We start from the raw sequence: 20,032 nt of genomic DNA on the forward strand, positions 1-20,032 counted from the left end.
GAGGATCATACACATTCATGGGCTGAGCCGAGAGTCCGTTGCGCTCATGTTGAACACCTGGTTGAAGTACCAAGCTATGTCACGTCGGGGAAAGAAAAAAAGCTTCAACCCTATTCTAACATTACCTAGTGCCCCAGTCTAAGTCCAATTCCCTATTGTAAAAACACAGTTTCCAGGAATATACATCCTGCTAGATATTTTTGGTACAGTCACAGGGTATTTATAGTGCCCCAGTATGCTGTATTGACTCCTTCTCCGGTAATTTCTTGACTCAAAGGTTGTCTCCTGGAGTACTGGGATTTAGACACTACACACTACACTTCTACTTGGCAAAATCGTGTTATTCCCTTTGCCATCGCGTATACCAAAAAGGATTACCAGAAGATATCTTCCCAGTCTCCTGCCTGGATGTTTGTTAGACTGAAGTTATTTTCCCCCACCAGCTTTCTGCTACAGCCAGGTTCTACACTGTGGCCTCCAGCAACTCCTTCATGTCTAAAATTGGACAAGGATTAGGATACCACACTAAACAAACTGCTCCTCTTGTATCTTATTGATCTCTGTTCTCTCCACTTTACCAGTTCTCCTTCCGAAACTCACACACATATCCCTCCTACTGCCTTTTATAATGCTCTACATACGATAAAACAGAGAATATCCATAATCTCCCCACACTAAAGACTGGGATTGGCTAAGTCATTTTCCTATCAGCCCCTGCATACTGGACTGGTCAGAGCTTCTTGGTTCCACCTATTTATGTAATGATTGCTTGATTATTAGGTGGATCATGGCCTAAGGAGCTCTGCCACAATTTTAGGATCAGGCCGAAGGGCCATGCTGCCAGCCTGCAACTGCGAGCCAGCCTTCTGTTTTCCCAAAGGCTAGAATACCTATATATGTGGTTCATTGGGTGTCAGCTGCTCATTTCTCCCAGACCTCTGATGAGCACTATGGCTGCTCCTTGGTAGAAATGGAGCAGTAGTGAGTTTGCAGGTCACTTGTTCGCCTCAGTGTCCATATTCTATGTATGCTGTATTTCTATTGTGGAGATCCTCGGGCAGTTATTCTTCAAATTCACCCCCATCACTTGATTCAAGATCTGTGGGTGTTATCAGGGGCTCTCTACACAATATGTTGAGTTGGATAGGGGAATTCTCGATGAAACCAAAACTCAGACAACTATAGACCAATCTCAAACTTACCATTCATTGCAAAAGTCATGGAGAAAACTAGCATGCAACCACATCAATCAATCCAGTTTCAAACTCCACTACTACACATGAGAACACATTCTACTCTCACTACATAGACGCAGACTCGCACTCACACTGTCAGTCACCCCACGGTTCTTAAACATCGGCATTCCCACGTAGGCATACAAAACTCTATCCTTAAATAGACCAAGTATTTTCTCCAAAATCGCACCGCCACAATCAAAGCCGGAGATTTCCTATCAAACCCTAGGGAAGGTACTGAAGGCGTGACACCTTATCCCCTGGGCTCTTCAATGCTCTTCAATGCCTATACCAAGCCCCTAAACAACACACTACATGATGTCTCAGTTTCACCAAACATTGAATCAAACATCTCCATGCCAATGCGTCACAACCATACACAAGTGGATGCCCCAAAAGACGTTGGTCTTTGCCACCCAACATATTCACCGCCTTCCTTTTATATTGCCCACAAACCTAGTACTCCTTCCCCCCGTCACTTATTTCAGAAGCACAGAACCTTGGAATCCTACTAGACACTGACCTATCCCTTAAACCACTAATAAACAACCTCACAAAAAACGAACTACACAAGACCATCATTTATTCTAGCCCCTCATGCCTATAATGATTCCTTAATCTTCCCACCCCACTCAGATACCTAATCATCCAATAAAGCTAAACGAGCACCACTCAGATTTCGGTGCAAAAAAAACAGAGGCAAATCATTCTCTTACATTATCCCACCCTATGGAACAAACTACCAGACTACACCTCACACGAGTTTACAGAGAAGTGGTAGCACCTCTCCCGAGGACGAACATGGCTCAAATAACCTGCATGGGGTTAATGGGGATAAATAACCATTTGCACATCAGTCTGGTCCCACTCAAGAGAGCTGTTCAGCGCCCAAATGCTAGACAATTATCCTCAGAACAAAAGTACCATCAGCAACCCCAGACACATGTTTCTGCCTTGTTGGGCCTCATCAGTGACGGGAAGCTGAGCCTCACTAAGGCACAGTGTGCAACGGTCCACGTCTGGATTACCTTTAGGTACTTAGGGTAAAACCCAAAGGTTCGCAAAATGTACAGAGGTATGGAAGGCGACTCTACCGAGGACAAACCACTCTACGGGGTGTTTAATAACAGGGAGTATTTCTGGGAAGGCGCTTTGAAAGTACTCAGCAGGGAGCACTGGTAGTGGTATGTGAGTGTTTAATGAGCTGGCGATGTGCTCAAGCTAACCTTGAAGCATGGAGGCTTATTTTCTGGGGTTTATGTTTAACTGTATTGAAACAATTTCAAGAATAATAACTCAGGGATGCCAAGCCTAGGGGCCAACAACTGCGGAGTTAAGAGTTGGCTGTATAAAAGTGGACAGTGGCCGGAGAATCTATGACTAAGCTGTGGTGATGGTAAAAGGGATTTGTCCATCTGAATGCTGTGACTGGTTGCATCATATAATGTGATGGATTTATCAGATGAGATTTAGGAATTTCCAGTGGAAAGCATACTGTTATGGAGTTATGCTATGCAAGATATTTTTTGTACAGACCAAATCTAACCATAGTGGTCTCATAGCTCCAAGGCTTGTCTGAGAAGTTGTGTTTTTTGCCTTGCCCAGGTTTTCAGACACTGGTCTGAGGAGGAAATTGAACGAGAGCAGAGAAGAAGAAGGGGTTTGGGTGTGCAGCTTCAGGTGAAAAATTAGAGTTGGGAGAGAAAGGAATCGGGATAGGGGAGAAGGGCTGTGCTTGTGGCACTTTGGATACATGTTGATTCCATGGGAAATTAATTCAACCAAATGCCCTGCCTTTTCTTGTGTGTGGGTGGTAGGATCGCTAAAGGGGCCATGTGCTGTCAAACGCCACGTGATGCTGGGCCCAGGAGTGGTGTCAGTTACATCCCTGGCTACCCACCTCATGCCCTGCAAGGGCAGAGAGAGAGATAGGGGGGCTATAGAGAGTGGAGGTGGTGGAAGAGCAGAGTGGAGAAGTGGAGGAGCTGAGTAGAGAAGAGGTGGAGGAAGATCAAACATAAGAAGTGGATAAGCTGACTAATGAGGAGGTGGTGGTAGAGGAGTTGAGAGGTGGAGGATCAGAGTGAAAAGGAGTTGATAGAGGAGCTGCGTTGATAGGGGATGGTACAGAAGCAGGAGGGAGAGAAGGTGGCAGAAGAACCGAGGAGAGGAGGTGGCGAAGGAGCAGAGGAAGGAGGAGGTAGTGGGGGAGCAGACAAAAGAGGAGATGATAGAGGAGCAGAGGTAGGGGCTAGAAAAGAGAGTAGGAGAAGAGGGAAAGATAAAGGGACAAATTAACTCTAAGTGTACAGGTTGCGTGAGGGGGATGAGAGCAGGAACTGCATGTGGAGAAATTAATCTGTTATGGGCGGGCCCAAAGCTAGACTCTAAGGAAGAAAACTAAAGTAGGCTAGTGGACTAGAGGGTCAGGACCCCAAGCATGGAGGTGACTCAGTACCCAAGAAACAGCCTGTGGAATTATAAAGGTGTCTGGCTATCTGGTGGAGACATTGGGTCTGGTAAAGGCATTTTTACGGCTGTGGGTAATGCCCACCAGCAACACAGATAATGAGGCTGGAAGAACCTGACTAGAAGAGCAGAGACATTTCAAGTTGAGAGTATGAGTGACACCGGCGAGAGATCTGAGACATAATAACAACTTGTGAGACAATGCACAATCGATGGAGTTTAAGTCAACCTGGCTACTTTTTCCAGTTTTATTGAAACTTGTACACCTTCTCCACGTTAGGTCCAATGGTCTCCTTTGATCAGGAAGGGTGCCGACCTGAACTTGCACTACTAGACATGAGAACACATTCTACTCTCACTACACAGTCGCAGACTCACACTCACACAGTCAGTCACCCCACACTTCTTAAACATCGGCATTCCCACCAATGCATATTGAGCGGGAAGGGCGCAGACCTGAGCTTGAAGAAGAATTAAAGTACTTAGTTTGATCTTCTCTACCTTTGTTTGGTTAGATAACACCCTTATACTCTGAGGCACCAGAATCCCTTAGGCCAGCTTTGGAAGGGATTGGAGGATGTTGACTAGCCCTAGGGCTCAGTTTACTGGTGCAAAAATAACTTGTTCTACTTTGCACACATTTTGGTTTTTGAGAGATCATGTTACTAAACCTGGTGAGACGATAGATACAAATAAAAAAGTATCACATGCGAGTTTTGTGTCTGGCTGGTCTTTGATCCATGTTGACTTTGTGATGTTAGAGAAGGAAGTGCAGATTTATTTTTTCAAACTTTCTTTATTGATTTTACATAACAGAGAGTGGTAGTCTTGCTACCACCAATAACAGTAACCCCCCTCCTTCCTCTCCTTTCAAGCAACCCAGTACAGCGCATCAGAAATTATACCTGCGTATGCAATCATGACACAGCATAGTAGTGGTCTTCACAGTGTTATGTGAGTTCGACCATGGTAAATCGGATTCTCTTACATTGCACATTACAATACAGTGTATCGGTTCTCAGGGGTTCACATCACCTCCAGGGTCATAATTTCCAAAGTTCAATTCCCACATGTTGGGGGTTGTACCTACTCAAAACTATAACCCAAAAGAACAGGAAGAGATAGGGCAGAATCCAACACAATCTAATGGAAAAAGAAGAGTGACATTTACCTGGTTCAGTTTGAGTGAAAACAGCATGGGCAACAGTGGACATGCAGGCAGGAGAGGCAGACATTTTGACTACACAGCAGGAAGAAGGAATTCCAGAGGCAGACAAGGAAGGAACAGAAGGAATGGGAACAGAAGCGGGTACAATGGACAGTATTGTTTAGAGAGGGACCCACAAGACTGGCATGTGGACCCAAGGATAACTCGCAGTATGAAAGCATTGTGGTAAACCTATCTAAATATAGTTTAACAAAAACTGAAATCACAACTCTAGAGAAAGGGTTGGGATACGTTACCAGCAATAAACACAATCGGTTTGGCTTCTGAGAGGAATTCTCGGAACTCATGCGAAACATTCATTTATAGCAATTCTTTGCAGACAAAGAGTATGAAAAGCAAGAAGACAGTGGACTACATAACAAATCTAGATTGACACCTCCCACACAAACACAAAGTGTAGAATCTACAGTCTTTGAGAATAGAGTTCTACAAGAGCTAGGTCATACCCTTACCACGGCTGAACATTGGGAGGAAAAAGCTAGAACCTAGGTAACGTTATCGTGCAAGCTTCTTATACCAGCGTGAACGATGCACTGCACCCGATACAATGGAAAATAAAATTGCAAAGCTGCAAGCAGACTCGTATTGCCTCTTTCTTTTTCTGATTTTGCTAAACATTTCACTTCCAAAGATGTTACTTTCCATTCTTCTTTTCTCTCTACTTTCCCATCATCTACCATTCTTCCTCTTCCCCATTCACTCTCATCCTTCTCCCCACTCTCTGACCTTGACACTGCTTCTTTTCCTACTCGTGCCCATCAAACTTCGTCCCCTCTTGATCCACTTCCTTCTTCCCTTATTCCACGAGTCTGCCCTCATCGTATTCCTTATCTCACCAACACTTCTTTTTCTAACTCTTGCTTCCCATCCTCCTTCCAACATGCCATCATCATATCCATTCTGAGAAAAAAGTTCTTGAATCTTCCCTCCCCACTAGCTTCTGTCCTATTTCCCCTCTATCATTTCTTTTTACACTTCCTGAGTGTGATTTCTACTAGCAGGTTTCCTCCTATCTTAATCTCTATTCTCTTCTTCCTCCACTTCAGTCTGACTCTGCTCTTCCCACTCAACTGAGAAAGTCCTTCTGCATGTGTCTAACATTCTTCTCACAGCCCCCTACTCTAAACCCTCTTCAGTCCTCATTCTTCTGGATCGTTCCATTGCTTTCGACACTGTGTCTTATCTTTCTAATCACTCTTATTATATCTCCTTGTTGGGACAGACTTTCCCCTCATATCCACTCCTCTACAGTGTTCCACACGGCTCTGTACTTGGCCCTCTCCTTTTTTCTCCTTACACTATTCCTCTATCTGCTCTTATATCTTCCAATAACCTATCCTTTCATTTTTATGCAAAGACGCTAATCTTTATTTCCTTCTCATTTACTGACTCACTTCATTCTACAGTCTCCAACTGTCTTTTTCTTGATCTTTACCCCTTTAAGCCTGAGATTCCCTACTTTCCTGCTACAACCCTATTATCCCCCATTCCTCCTCCCTCCCTCTCATTCCCTCACTCATCCCTCACTTCTCTACCTCTGTTTGTAACTCCTCTCTTTCTTTTTCTCCCCATATCTCTAACACTACACAATCTTGAAGGTTCTATTTATTCAACAACTTAAGTGCCTGCCCATATACACCCTTTCATGCTACTACGCTCCTTCTCACCTCTCTGGTCTTCTTTTGTATTGATTATTTCTCTACCCTTCTGCTTGGTCTTCCTGCTTTCCATCTTGCTCCTCTCGCTCTATCTACATCTCATCTATTCATCTATTCCTCTTTTATTCTTGCTTCCCCGTGCTCCTCTATTGCTTTTTCTCTATTATCTATATTATTGCTTCCTAGCAATGCACATATTCTTTTTCCCTTTCTTTCCTTGTTTTCCGACGCATCCATGGTCTCGCTCCACTCTTATCTCTAATCTTTAGTATCCCTCTACTCGCCCTCATGCTTTTTTAGTTCTCAAAATCAGCTACTACTCAGTGTCCCTAATCCTCCCTATGATTTGTCCTGGTTCCTTAGGTTTTCAGTCCTCACCCTCAAACACTGGAATGCGCTGCCCTTTCCCATCCGTTCAACATTCTCTCTGCGCATCTTCCAAACCTGTCTCAAAGCTCATCTTCGTTCAACTCTTTCTAACTGATTTCTGTGCCCTCATTCTTCCTGCCTGAACTAATTTTGTCACCATTGCTCATCGTTATCATTGTACCGTCTGTTAATTTTGCATGTACATCCAACTGAAGCACCTGCAGTTCATGGTGGGCCAACATCACTACCAGTTCTTTGTTCTTTTTCTCTGCCTTTCTTCACCCCCCAGGGCTTTTCCAAGCTGCTGGCATTGGTGGTGGCTCACCTCCGGAGGGAAGACATTCATGTAATTCCCTACATTGACGACTGGATCATCTGAGCTCGCTCCTCAGATCAGACGTCGACACATTTGTTCTTTTTAAGTGCAGTCTGTTATGCAACTTGGACTTTTTTATGAACTTCAAAAAGTCCAAGGTTTCGCTAGCCCACTCCTTCTGATTTATTTGGGCAGTATTAGAGACTCATTCCCGCCCAAGGATCGAGTGGTGAACATTTCTCTGATGGTCTAAGTACTCCGATCGCAGTGACAGGTTCCTGCCTCAGCCTTTTTTGCGTTTGCTGGGCCTCATGGCCTCCTGCATTCTGGTAGTTCTGGAGGCCCAGCTACACAAAAGATCGCTAGAGTTTATCCTTCATTGCCTATGGTCACAATTTCAGGGTTTCTTGTCAAATCTTCTGCAAGTGTCAGACCGTGCTGTTCAGGACCTTGGGAAGTGGTCCCTTTGAGACAACCTGCTAAGAGGTCAATTTTTTCCTCTACCCTCTTGGCAAGTGACAGTAGTTACAGATGCAGCCCTGACCGGCTGGGGGCACTCATCTGTCCTATCTGATGGTGATCAGACTGTGATCTCCCTCTGAATCTCTTGAACGCATCAGTTTGCTGGAGTTGAGGGCGATCAGGCCGACTCTGGTTGCCTTCCTTCCCACTGTTAGATGCAAAACTGTGCTGGTGCTAAAGGACTACATGGTGGGCATGCACTAGCCAAAGGAGCGAGGTGGTGTGGGGTTCTTGCTGCTATGCTGAGAAACAATGTGACTGTGGTTCTGAGCTCTGGAGAACAACGTCTCTGACGGCTGGCCATCTTGCCAGCAGAGAGAATGCCACAGTGCCTGTCTTCAGCAGACAGACTTGTGGGAGCTCTGTCAGGATGTTCTGGAGATTTGCTCCTGCTGGGGAACACCTCAAGTAGATCTTTTGGCTACCCATGTGAATAGGAATTGCTATTTGTTCTGCTCCAGGGAATTTCCTCGACAGGGAGCTCTGGGGACACAGTGACGGTCGAGTGGATATTCAAGCTCCTTTATGTGATCCAGCCGATCTATGTTATCCCTGTGGTTCGCAGGACTCTGCGCTTGTTTGGGTCTACATTGATTCTGACCGCTTCAGACTGGTCCCAGAGAACATGGTACCCGGAGATGCTGGACATGTCAATCTGCCCTCTACGGCACCTTCCGCAGAGAGTGGACCTGCACTTCCAATCAGAGGGCAGGTGCTCCATCCGAACCTCAGCAGCCTTAATCTTCATGCTTGGCTACTGAGAGACTGAGATACAAAGAAAGGGATTTGTTAGACGACGTCCTGGATCTACTCCTCTCAGCTCACAGACCCGCAACAAAGTCTATTTATGCTTGTAGTTGGCATACATGTTTGGCTTGGTGCCAGGAGAGGGATCTGGACCTGTATCCTGTCCTTTATCCCCTGTTTTGAATTCTTGTGTGTTTCTGGGCCAGTCAGGCCTGCAGATCGGCCCTGTGAAGGGGTAAGTAACTAGCCGCTATCTTGGATTTAAGAGGGCCCTGGATCAGGGTTGTTTTTTCACAATCCCCAGAATTCTTATGGTGTTTGTGCATTTATTTTCCTTTATGCAGTTTTGTGGGTCCATTGTGGGATTTACATTTGGTGTTGACATTCTGATAGGCGCTATATTTGAGCCCCTACATGCTTGTTCTATTGGACTGCTTACTTTTAAGATTATTTTACCGTAGCTATCACTTATGCTAGACAGGTAAGCGAGCTCCAGGTGTTATCTGCCAAACCTCTATATTTGGTATTCTCTAAAGAAAAAAGTGACTTTGATAGTTAGACCGTTGTTTCTCCCGAAAGTGGTTTCGAATTTTCATCTCTCTCAAAAGATCTATTTTCCTGCGTTTTTTCCTTTGCCCCAGCCTTCCAAAGCAGAGAAATGTTTCCATCCGCTGGACCCTGTCCGGACACTCAGCTACTATGTCTCTCGGACAATGGACATCAGGGAAAAATCAGGAAAAATGTCCAGCTTTTTGTTGGATATGCTGGTGCACATCCTGGCAGGGCAGTGACTAAACAGGCTATCAAGATGGATCATTCTCTGCATTGCGGAATACTATGATCTGGCTGGTGAAGAAGTGCCTAACGTCCAGAGCTCATTCTACCAGAGGAGTGGCTGCCACTTCTGCTGTGCAGATGGGAGTCCCTGTCTTGGACATATGCCAACCAGCAATGTGGGTGTCTCTGCACACAGTTTGGAAGCGTTATTGCTTGGATTCCCTTTCAGGACAGGAAGCCTGTTTTGGCAAGGCGGCCCTCCTTAGTTTTCTGCATTAGGTTGTGTCCCTGCTATCCTCTCCTCCAGGTTTGTGGACTGCCTTGGGAGTTGTTAGGAAGAATTCTCTGTTTAGGCTGAATTTCCTAACCTAGTGAGTCCCCCAGCAGTTTTGCTGGATTTTTTGGGGTTTATTTTTTTCTCCTGCCAAAAGTGAGACTCTTTTACCCTCACTCTTGGACATGACTTGAGAGTGTTTTCTGTGACTTGCTATGTGCTTATGGGCTAGGGGGTAATTTTCCCCATAGGCCATCATTGGTTTTTGAATGTGTGTTACACAGCACCCTCAGTGCAGTAGCACAGGGGTGTCCTAGAGACCCCCAAACATAGACTCCACACCCTGGGACTGACTACTGTCTCCCTGGGTCTGTAAAGTTACCATTGACTTTACTAGTCTTAACTTAAGAACTTAACCAGTACAAACCATCTTACTGTGGAAGTACCGGTAGCGGCAATTAGATTGCCCCTGGGTCTGTTGTCGAGGGGGTACTGTCCCGTCCCCCCTCGCCGAGTTCTGGCTGGTGGCAGTGGATACCACAGAAATATTCCACCGGAATATTTCCCAATGGGATTTCCCATTGTTTTTGATGCACCACTTTTTGGTGCAATGTTAAAGATACCGCCAGTTTATTTATTTAATATAAATTCACCGGTTGGGATTTTTTGCCGGAACTCGCCGCCAAAATGGCGTCTAGGTTCACTTCAGTAACCCTGAACCCGAGTCGAGCCTTTGTTCCACTTTTGGCAGGCTTCTGCACAGAAGCCCTCCAAAGTGGTGCCATTCTGTCTGGGTACCACAGGGAGTGTGGGAGGGGGTTTAGGCACCCTGGACTGAGTTGCCTTGCCAACTCATGTCGCACTCTAGTGTGATTGGCCCAAGTGGTGAGCCACCCCGCTCACCACTTAGCATGTTTGAGTGACAGCTAGGCTGTATGAATGGGGGTTTGCTGCATAAAAGCAGGGTTTTTGGGACTGGTTCTTCAGAAGTCGCCACAGGACCTAAGAAGCCGAAGAGGGAGAAGCCGAGCCGACCTGCCAAGACGACACCACCGGTGAAGCCCTGCGGAACCGTCTATCCACTATTCCCGACGACAGAGGAGATCTCCCGCCGGAGAGTCTTCTTCCCTTAACTGGTGGGGACAACCAGTTGCTTCCTTCTTTTCGCCATCCCGAAGCATCTCCTGGCCGCCTTGCCTGTGCCAAGCACCCCGGCAACCGGGATACCACTTTTTACCTCAACCGCGGAAGAGGGGTAAAAAAATCCTTTGTGACCGGAAAACTCCACGGCTGGCCTCATCCCTGGTAGTGCAACGACCTGCAGCTTTCCTCCACGTCGAGATCACCTCTTCCTCGGGACGACGCCGCGACTTGCACCCACTACCAGGAATGACTACCACCGCTGGAGGAATCTTCCCACTTTTAAAGGTACTGTGTTCCGCCCGGCCTCCCTTGCCACCGATTGTACGGGGTAGATTTAGCCCTCGGCTCTCGAACCTGGGTAGATCTGGGACACCCTAACTAAACTTTTCAGAACCGTAGTAAAACTCACCTGCAAAGACTTGTGACATTGTGTGATCTTGGGCATATTTTCGCCTGACTCCCTCTAAAGCGGGCCCGAACTAATTCTCCTTGTTCCACCATTGACTGTCTTTGCTAACCTTATGTGAAAAGTGTTTTACTTTACTGCTCTCTTTATTTCTGCCTTTTCCCTCCCTTTTGGTAATACTTGTTGGAGTACCATCTAACGTTAAGCGCTCACCTCTGGTTGGAAATAAGTGCTGTTAACTTAGAATTGTCCAACAAATGATTAGGGATGTACATATGAGTAATAGTAACTGTGTTTGACTTTCTCACCTTTTCTATTGTGCTAGTGTAATTTATGAGTGTACCTTTAATAAATAAGTTTATACTTTTACACCTAGCTCTGGTCAGTGTTTGCTTGTGCTACTGTGCCTCTGTACCTATTGTGTATCCTCTGTATACTGCCTAACTCTTCTTGAGGGAAGTCTGACTGCTCAGCCACAGCTACCACAGTGAATCTGTGCGGTGCAGACTGCTACCAAGTGGGTTTACTGCCAACACCTGTAGTCTTAAATCTTTTGCAGTGGTCCCAGAGGGAACTGCACAGGTTTCTGCCTAACACTGGTGTACAGCGGTGGGATCTGTATTGAGTATACACTTTAGAGTACTTTTGAGATACCTTAGTGCAACTAACCACAAAGCTTAAGCACAAGAAAGAAAAAGTCATTTTTAACCTGTCTACTATGGAAAGTTATAGTCAAGAGTCCCTTGCTACAAAAACTGCTGATTGTCTAAGACTTCTCTGTAAGCATAAGAATCTCATGACTAAAGGAAAGAAAATGGAGCTAATAGAAAGGTTGTTAGAAAACCAAAGTCTGGAGGATGGTCCAGAGGAACCTATCACTCCAGCAAATGTAGAAAGCAGCAATGATCTTGATATGGAACAAAGTATTGATGATCTTGGGTCAGAACCAGAAGAGGAGGATGAAACTGTTGTAGATAGTCCCTCTAGGCCTCTGTCTGCTCTACCAGCTGTACCTACTGGACCTTTGCCAGGTCCCACATTTAGCCCTCAATACTTTGAACTAGAGAAAATGAAACTTGAATTAGAGTACAAGAAACTTAATGCTCAAACTGACAAAGAACTAAGGTTAAGGGAAATGGAGCTCAAGTATGAGCTAGAAATGAAGAAATTGTCTGTTGAGAATGCTTCTCTCTCTGGCTCCTCTAGAAGTTCCAGTCCTAAAAGACCCCGGATGCCTAAGGAATTGATTGGTATGTATGAGCCTAAGTTGGATGTGTTGGATTGGTTGTCTATGTTTGAGTATAATCATGGGCTCCAGAACATCACAGGTAATGAGTTACTCACCTGGTTGTTCTCTAGGCTTCCCTCTGTTGCAACTGATGTGGTAATGGAGTTGGGGGAGGAGGATAGGAAAGAGTATGAATGTGTGAAACTAGCTTTAATAGCTAGGTTTGGGAAGACCCCTTCCCAGTATCTTAAGAGGTTTAGGAGCCTCAAAAAGCATGATGGTACCCCTTGGGCTACCTGGGTGTGTGAAGGGTTGAAAAACTTAGAGGGATGGATTAAGGGTTACAAGGTGAACACTTATGAAGGAATGAGAAATCTTGTAATGATGGAGTCAATTTATGATGCCTGCTCTCCTGAGCTCAGACAGCACTTGGCTGATTCACAGGAATTAGATCCTAGGAAACTAGCTAAGGCTGCTGACTTGTGGGTTGCCAACAGGGCTACTCACAAGGATTCTGGGGTAACTCAGAAGAAGGATGAGGGAAGACAGCCTAAGAAAGACTCCAAAGAGAATTCTAATAATCCTAATTCCAAAGAGGGCCCCAAACAAAACCATAAGGGTAAGCCACCTGGGAAACCACAGCAGAGTAGTATACCTTCTGGTGCTAAACCAGAAGGAGGTCAGAACAAGCCTCCATTCCAAAGGACCTTTGGGGCCTGTTATGTTTGTAAGGCTACTGACCATGTGAAAGGAGATCCCAGATGTAAGGGTAAACCTTCAGGGGTCCAACTTGTCTCCTTAGCCTTCGCTCCAGAGGAGGAAGTCACTATGGCGAGTGGAAACTTTCTACTACTGGCTGATGAACCCACTGGAGTCTCAGCCAGTGTTTCTTTAGTCTCTCTGGGGTTGTGGGAACAACAGAATTTAGATGTATATAATTCTATCCCAGATAATACTAAAGAGTATTATAAGGACAGTGTCCACGTAAATGGTCAGGAGACTCCTGCCATCAGGGACACTGGGGCCAGCATAACTGTGGTGGATGAATCATTTTTCAAGGCAGAGGATGTTGCTAAGGCACCCAAATGCCTCACCAAGTTAGCTGGAGGGCCTGTGCAGATGTGTCCCCAGTTACCAGTTCTCATACAGTGTAATGATATGGCTGTGAAGATACCTGTCAGTATACAATGTGAAGTGCCAGGAAGAGTTCTGCTAGGAAATGACCTGAAAGCTCTTGGAGTTGTGTCACATACCCCCAGACCTCCTAGTAAAAGGTTACAGGAGCTCACCAAATCTGCAAGAGAGAAAACCCTGCGAGGTTTATCTCAGGAGATGATGACAGAAATCACTCCTCTCCCACTGGAGCAACTTACTGCAATAACTACCAGATCAGGAGCAAAGGGGCAACCCAAGACTCCTAGGAAAAAGCCTACAGCAAGCACTCCAGTGCTTCCAACAAGGACTTCCCCGAGGTTGTCCAAAGTTACACCTGTAACTCCACCTCCAGCTGAGGCTGAGAGGGAGGTACAACCCTGTTTGGTTGAACTAGACTCTGAAGAAGAGCTAGTAGGAGGCCCAGAACTTATTGGAGACCTGGACCCGGCTGACCATCCTGAGCTGCAGTCTTTACTGGCAGAAGGTGGACCCAGCAGGACAGCTTTCCGTAAGGGACAAAGAGAATGTCCAACTCTGGAGGGTCTCCGCCAGCAGGCAGCTTCTCAGGCTGATGGGCAAGAGCCTGGGAAGTATAGGTTACACTGGGAAGATGGCCTCTTCTACAGTGAACCAACCGAATCTGAACCTAGAGCATACCAACGCCTGGTAGTGCCCCAAGAGAACAGACAACAGTTCTTGCAACTAGCCCTCGAGATTCCTTTGGCTGGTCACTTGAGTTTCAAGAAGACCAAGGAAAGGCTCTCTCTCTACTTCTATTGGCCAAAAATGGGGGCTGAAGTAGATAGGTATTGCAGGAGCTGCCATACCTGCCAGACTTCTGGTAAGGTTGGTTCCAAGAATGTGGCACCGTTAGTGCCTCTCCCAGTTGTGGGAGTCCCATTTGAGAGGGTAGGGATTGACATTGTTGGTCCCCTTGCTCCCCCAACCTCCTCAGGCAACAGGTTTATCCTTGTTGTAGTAGACCATGCTACTAGGTACCCTGAGGCAATTCCTATGAGGACTGTTACAGCTCAGGCTGTGGCTAAGGCCCTCCTTGGTATCTTTACCAGGGTTGGGTTTCCTAAGGAGGTGATCTCTGACAGGGGGACAAATTTTATGTCCAACTACATGAAAGCCATGTGGAAAACCTGCAGAGTCACCTACAAGTTCTCAACCGCCTACCACCCTCAGACAAACGGGTTGGTAGAAAGATTTAACAGAACCATGAAGAGCATGATAGGTGCCTTAGAAGAACCTCTTAAGAAGAAGTGGGACCTTCTACTGCCATGCCTTCTATTTGCTTATAGGGAAGTCCCTCAGGAGGGAGTAGGTTATTCTCCCTTTGAACTTCTCTATGGCCATCCCGTCAGAGGCCCCTTGGCCCTGATTAAGGAGGGGTTGGAGAGTGCTCCTTCCCCCAAGCCAGTCAGAGTGACTGACTATGTGATAGGTCTCCGAAGGAGAATGTCACACATGATGGCAGAAGCAAGTGACAACTTGAAAGCTGGCCAAGCTCTGATCAAACATTGGCATGATCAGAAGGCTAACATGGTTGAGTTTACTCAAGACCAGCTAGTTCTAGTTATGCTCCCAACAAGGCAGAGGGCCTTGCAAGACAAATGGATGGGACCCTTCAAGGTTGTGGGAAAACTTGGTGAGGTCAACTATATGGTGGATCTGGGCAAACCCAGGGAAGCTCCCAGAGTCTTCCACACCAACCGCCTCAAAGCCTATGTCTCTAGACCAGAAGTAGGAGCATTGCTTCTAGCTTCATCAGAAGAGGAGGAGGAGAGTGACGCTCTACCTGACCTCCTGAGAGGCTTACCTTTGGACGAAAAGGTTGAAGGAGTTAATCTCTCTTCAGATCTGACCCCTGAGCAACAGGAGGAGTGCAAAGCTATGTTAAATCAGTTTGCCCCCCTGTTCTCACTTTCACCAGGCTTGACCCCTCGGGGACAGCATGAGATACTCACTGGTGACTGTCTGCCAGTCAAAAGCAGGGGATATAGAATGTCAGAACATGTCAGAACCCACATCAAAGGTGAGGTCAAGAAGATGCTTGATCTCGGGGTAATAGAGCCCTCTACTAGTCCATGGTCTAGCCCAGTGGTGTTAGTACCGAAGGCAGGATCCAAAGAGTTGAGATTCTGTGTGGACTATAGAGCTCTTAATGCAGTCACCAAGTCTGATGCCCACCCTTTGCCAAGGACAGATGAATTGGTGGATAAACTTGGTGCAGCCAAGTACCTCAGCACACTGGACCTTACGTCAGGCTATTGGCAAATAGCCCTGACGGACCATGCCAAGGAGAAAACTGCATTTTCTACCCCAGTTGGCCTATACCAATTCAAGGTTATGCCTTTTGGACTGAAAAATGCACCTGCATCATTCCAAAGGATGGTGAACCAAGTTCTAGCTGGGATGGAGGACTTCTGCATGGCATACTTGGATGACATTGCAGTCTTCAGCCACTCCTGGGAAGAACATGTGACCCACTTAGGACATGTTTTGCAGGCTCTTGAGCAGGCCAATCTGACCATAAAGGCAAGCAAGTGCCAAATTGGTCAGAGTAAAGTGGTCTACCTTGGACATGAGGTAGGAGGTGGAGAAATAAGGCCTTTGCTCAGCAAGATTGAAGCTGTGCAAAATTGGACAACACTTACTACTCAGACCCAGGTGAGAGCCTTCTTAGGCCTCACTGGGTACTACAGGAATTTCATTGAGAACTATGGGACCATAGCTTCTCCTCTGAATGTGATCTCCTCTCCAAAATTCCCTAAGAAGGTCAAATGGAATGAGGAATGCAATCAGGCCTTTGAAAACCTGAAGAAAGCTCTCTGCCAAGCTCCAGTACTCAGAGCTCCTGACTACCACCAAACTTTCATTGTACAAACTGATGCTTCCAATGTAGGTATAGGTGCAGTTCTTAGCCAACTGGATGAGAAGGGTAGGGAACACCCCATTTGCTTCATCAGTAGAAAACTGAAGGATCCTGAAACAAGGTGGGCAACAATCGAAAGAGAATGCTTTGCTATTGTGTGGGCACTGAAGAAGTTTAGGCCATACTTGCATGGTTCTACTTTTGTCATTCAGACTGACCACCAACCCTTGAGATGGTTAATGCAAATGAAAGGGGAAAATCCAAAACTATTGAGATGGTCAATCTGCCTCCAAAGGTTTGATTTCACCATTGAGCACAGGTCAGGGTGTCACCATCAAAATGCTGATGGACTCTCTAGGATGTATGTCATCGACTAGAGGTATGAGGTTCATCCAGGAGTGGATTAAATCCTCCTGTCCCTTAGTCTGGGGGGGCGAGTGTTAGGAAGAATTCTCTGTTTAGGCTGAATTTCCTAACCTAGTGAGTCCCCCAGCAGCTTTGCTGGATTTTTTGGGGTTTATTTTTTTCTCCTGCCAAGAGTGAGACTCTTTTACCCTCACTCTTGGACATGACTTGAGAGTGTTTTCTGTGACTTGCTATGTGCTAATGGGCTAGGGGGTAATTTTCCCCATAGGCCATCATTGGTTTTTGAATGTGTGTTACACAGCACCCTCAGTGCAGTAGCACAGGGGTGTCCTAGAGACCCCCAAACATAGACTCCACACCCTGGGACTGACTACTGTCTCCCTGGGTCTGTAAAGTTACCATTGACTTTACTAGTCTTAACTTAAGAACTTAACCAGTACAAACCATCTTACTGTGGAAGTACTGGTAGGGGCAATTAGATTGCCCCTGGGTCTGTTGTCGAGGGGGTACTGTCCCGTCCCCCCTCGCCGAGTTCTGGCTGGTGGCAGTGGATACCACGGAAATATTCCACCGGAATATTTCCTAATGGGATTTCCCATTGTTTTTGATGCACCACTTTTTGGTGCAATGTTAAAGATACCGCCGGTTTATTTATTTAATATAAATTCACCGGTTGGGATTTTTTGCCAGAACTCGCCGCCAAAATGGCGTCTAGATTCACTTCAGTAACCCTGAACCCGAGTCGAGCCTTTGTTCCACTTTTGGCGGGCTTCTGCACAGAAGCCCTCCAAAGTGGTGCCATTCTGTCTGGGTACCACAGGGAGTGTGGGAGGGGGTTTAGGCACCCTGGACTGAGTTGCCTTGCCAACTCATTTCGCACTCTAGTGTGATTGGCCCAAGTGGTGAGCCACCCCGCTCACCACTTAGCATGTTTGAGTGACAGCTAGGCTGTATGAATGGGGGTTTGCTGCATAAAAGCAGGGTTTTTGGGACTGGTTCTTCAGAAGTCGCCACAGGACCTAAGAATCCGAAGAGGGAGAAGCCGAGCCGACCTGCCAAGACGACACCACCGGTGAAGCCCTGCAGAACCGTCTCACCACTTTTCCCGACGACAGAGGAGATCTCCCGCCGGAGAGTCTTCTTCCCTTAACTGGTGGGGACAACCAGTTGCTGCCTTCTTTTCGCCAACCCGAAGCATCTCGTGGCCGCCTTGCCTGTGCCAAGTACCCCGGCAACCGGGATACCACTTTTTACCTCAACCGCGAAAGAGGGGTAAAAAAATCCTTTGTGACCGGAAAACTCCACGGCTGGCCTCATCCCTGGTAGTGCAACGACCTGCAGCTTTCCTCCACGTCGAGATCACCTCTTCCTCGGGACGACGCCGCGACTTGCACCCACTACCAGGAACGACTACCACCGCTGGAGGAATCTTCCCACTTTTAAAGGTACTGTGTTCCGCCCGGCCTCCCTTGCCACCGATTGTACGGGGTAGATTTAGCCCTCGGCTCTCGAACCTGGGTAGGTCTGGGACACCCTAACTAAACTTTTCAGAACCGTAGTAAAACTCACCTGCAAAGACTTGTGACATTGTGTGATCTTGGGCATATTTTCGCCTGGCTCCCTCTAAAGCGGGCCCCGAACTAATTCTCCTTGTTCCACCATTGACTGTCTTTGCTAACCTTATGTGAAAAGTGTTTTACTTTACTGCTCTCTTTATTTCTGCCTTTTCCCTCCCTTTTGGTAATACTTGTTGGAGTACCATCTAACGTTAAGCGCTCACCTCTGGTTGGAAATAAGTGGTGTTAACTTAGAATTGTCCAACAAATGATTAGGGATGTACATATGAGTAATAGTAACTGTGTTTGACTTTCTTACCTTTTCTATTGTGCTAGTGTAATTTATGAGTGTACCTTTAATAAATAAGTTTATACTTTTACACCTAGCTCTGGTCAGTGTTTGCTTGTGCTACTGTGCCTCTGTACCTATTGTGTATCCTCTGTATACTGCCTAACTCTTCTTGAGGGAAGTCTGACTGCTCAGCCACAGCTACCACAGTGAATCTGTGCGGTGCAGACTGCTACCAAATGGGTTTACTGCCAACACCTGTAGTCTTAAATCTTTTGCAGTGGTCCCAGAGGGAACTGCACAGGTTTCTGCCTAACAGGAGTCTATCATAGATGAGGAATCTATAAGAGGAAGGAATCCATTAGAACAAATGGCTTATCTCTAAGTAATGTACTTTCTGATGGAAGTTCCTCCCATGGATTCCTCATCAACTTTCCTACCTGCCTCTTTTGGCAGATATTATTATTATTATTACAAGATTTATAGAGTGCAAAACTAAGCCCTGAAGGAGCCTAGGCACTGGCTAGTACACCATCGGTACCACAGTCCCACAGGGTCAAAGTGCTAGGGAAAAAGCGTGCAACTGAGGTTATGGGGCACGGCACAGCAATACATATTGGCCCTGACATTATGTCCAACGTGGGCCACATAGACATTACCAAGAGGTAAGTCATTTGTTCAATACTATTATAAGGTTTACTCGTAGTCCATGACATATTCCTCCTGCTTCTAGGCACTGTAATAGTAAGTGTTATGTTAATATGAAATGTCACCCCCAGACCCACCCAATACATTATCAAAAGCTTTGATATGCACATTTAAGAAGAAATAGCTGGTAAGATAGCTCAGCAGGGTGAGTGCTGGCTGCTGGGATCTCTGTGTGTTCTGCAGGTAACAGATTTGAATCCTAGCAAGGTCTACTAAACCTTTCATCCTTTTGAGGTTCAACAAATGAGTATTCATTTTGGTTGGTGGGTAACAATAATTTTATATGAGTGTTTTATGGAAAGTGCTTTGGCGAAAGCGCTGTATAAGTAATGGGTTACTATAAATGCCGAAGTGTTGGCATCAATAAATCCAAGCATGGGCTCAAAAGAATGCCATAGGGGCAGATTCTCAAAACTTTTATTTGTGTATTTGGGCAAATAACTTTTGAAATCATTTGATTGGTCATCAGAAAAAGTACACGTCAGGCAAAACTCTCTTCCGGAGCCTACCATGAAAGTAACATTAAAGTGTTCTGATAATGGATGATAACACACAAGTGCCTTAAAAGTGAAGAATGATTTGACTGATGACTCGCTGTTATTGAAGAAGAGTTGGCAAAGAATGTCAGGCATGTTCAATGATGGTACATGAAGTGGAATGTATAAATAATCTCTGTTTCAAATAACCGCAGGGTTCAGATTCAGC

General features: G+C 46.1%; 1 protein-coding gene across 2 annotated transcripts in view; it reads left to right on the top strand.

Annotated features, from left to right (window-relative positions):
* Positions 1–20,032, top strand: part of LOC138447740 (complement C3-like) — a 2,843,165-nt gene that overhangs the window by 1,203,545 nt on the left and 1,619,588 nt on the right. The gene's annotated exons all lie outside the window — the stretch shown is intronic.

Source organism: Ambystoma mexicanum, chromosome 3q (assembly GCF_040938575.1).
Source record: "Ambystoma mexicanum isolate Mex_15411 chromosome 3q, UKY_AmexF1_1, whole genome shotgun sequence".
Taxonomy (NCBI): Eukaryota; Metazoa; Chordata; class Amphibia; order Caudata; family Ambystomatidae; genus Ambystoma; species Ambystoma mexicanum.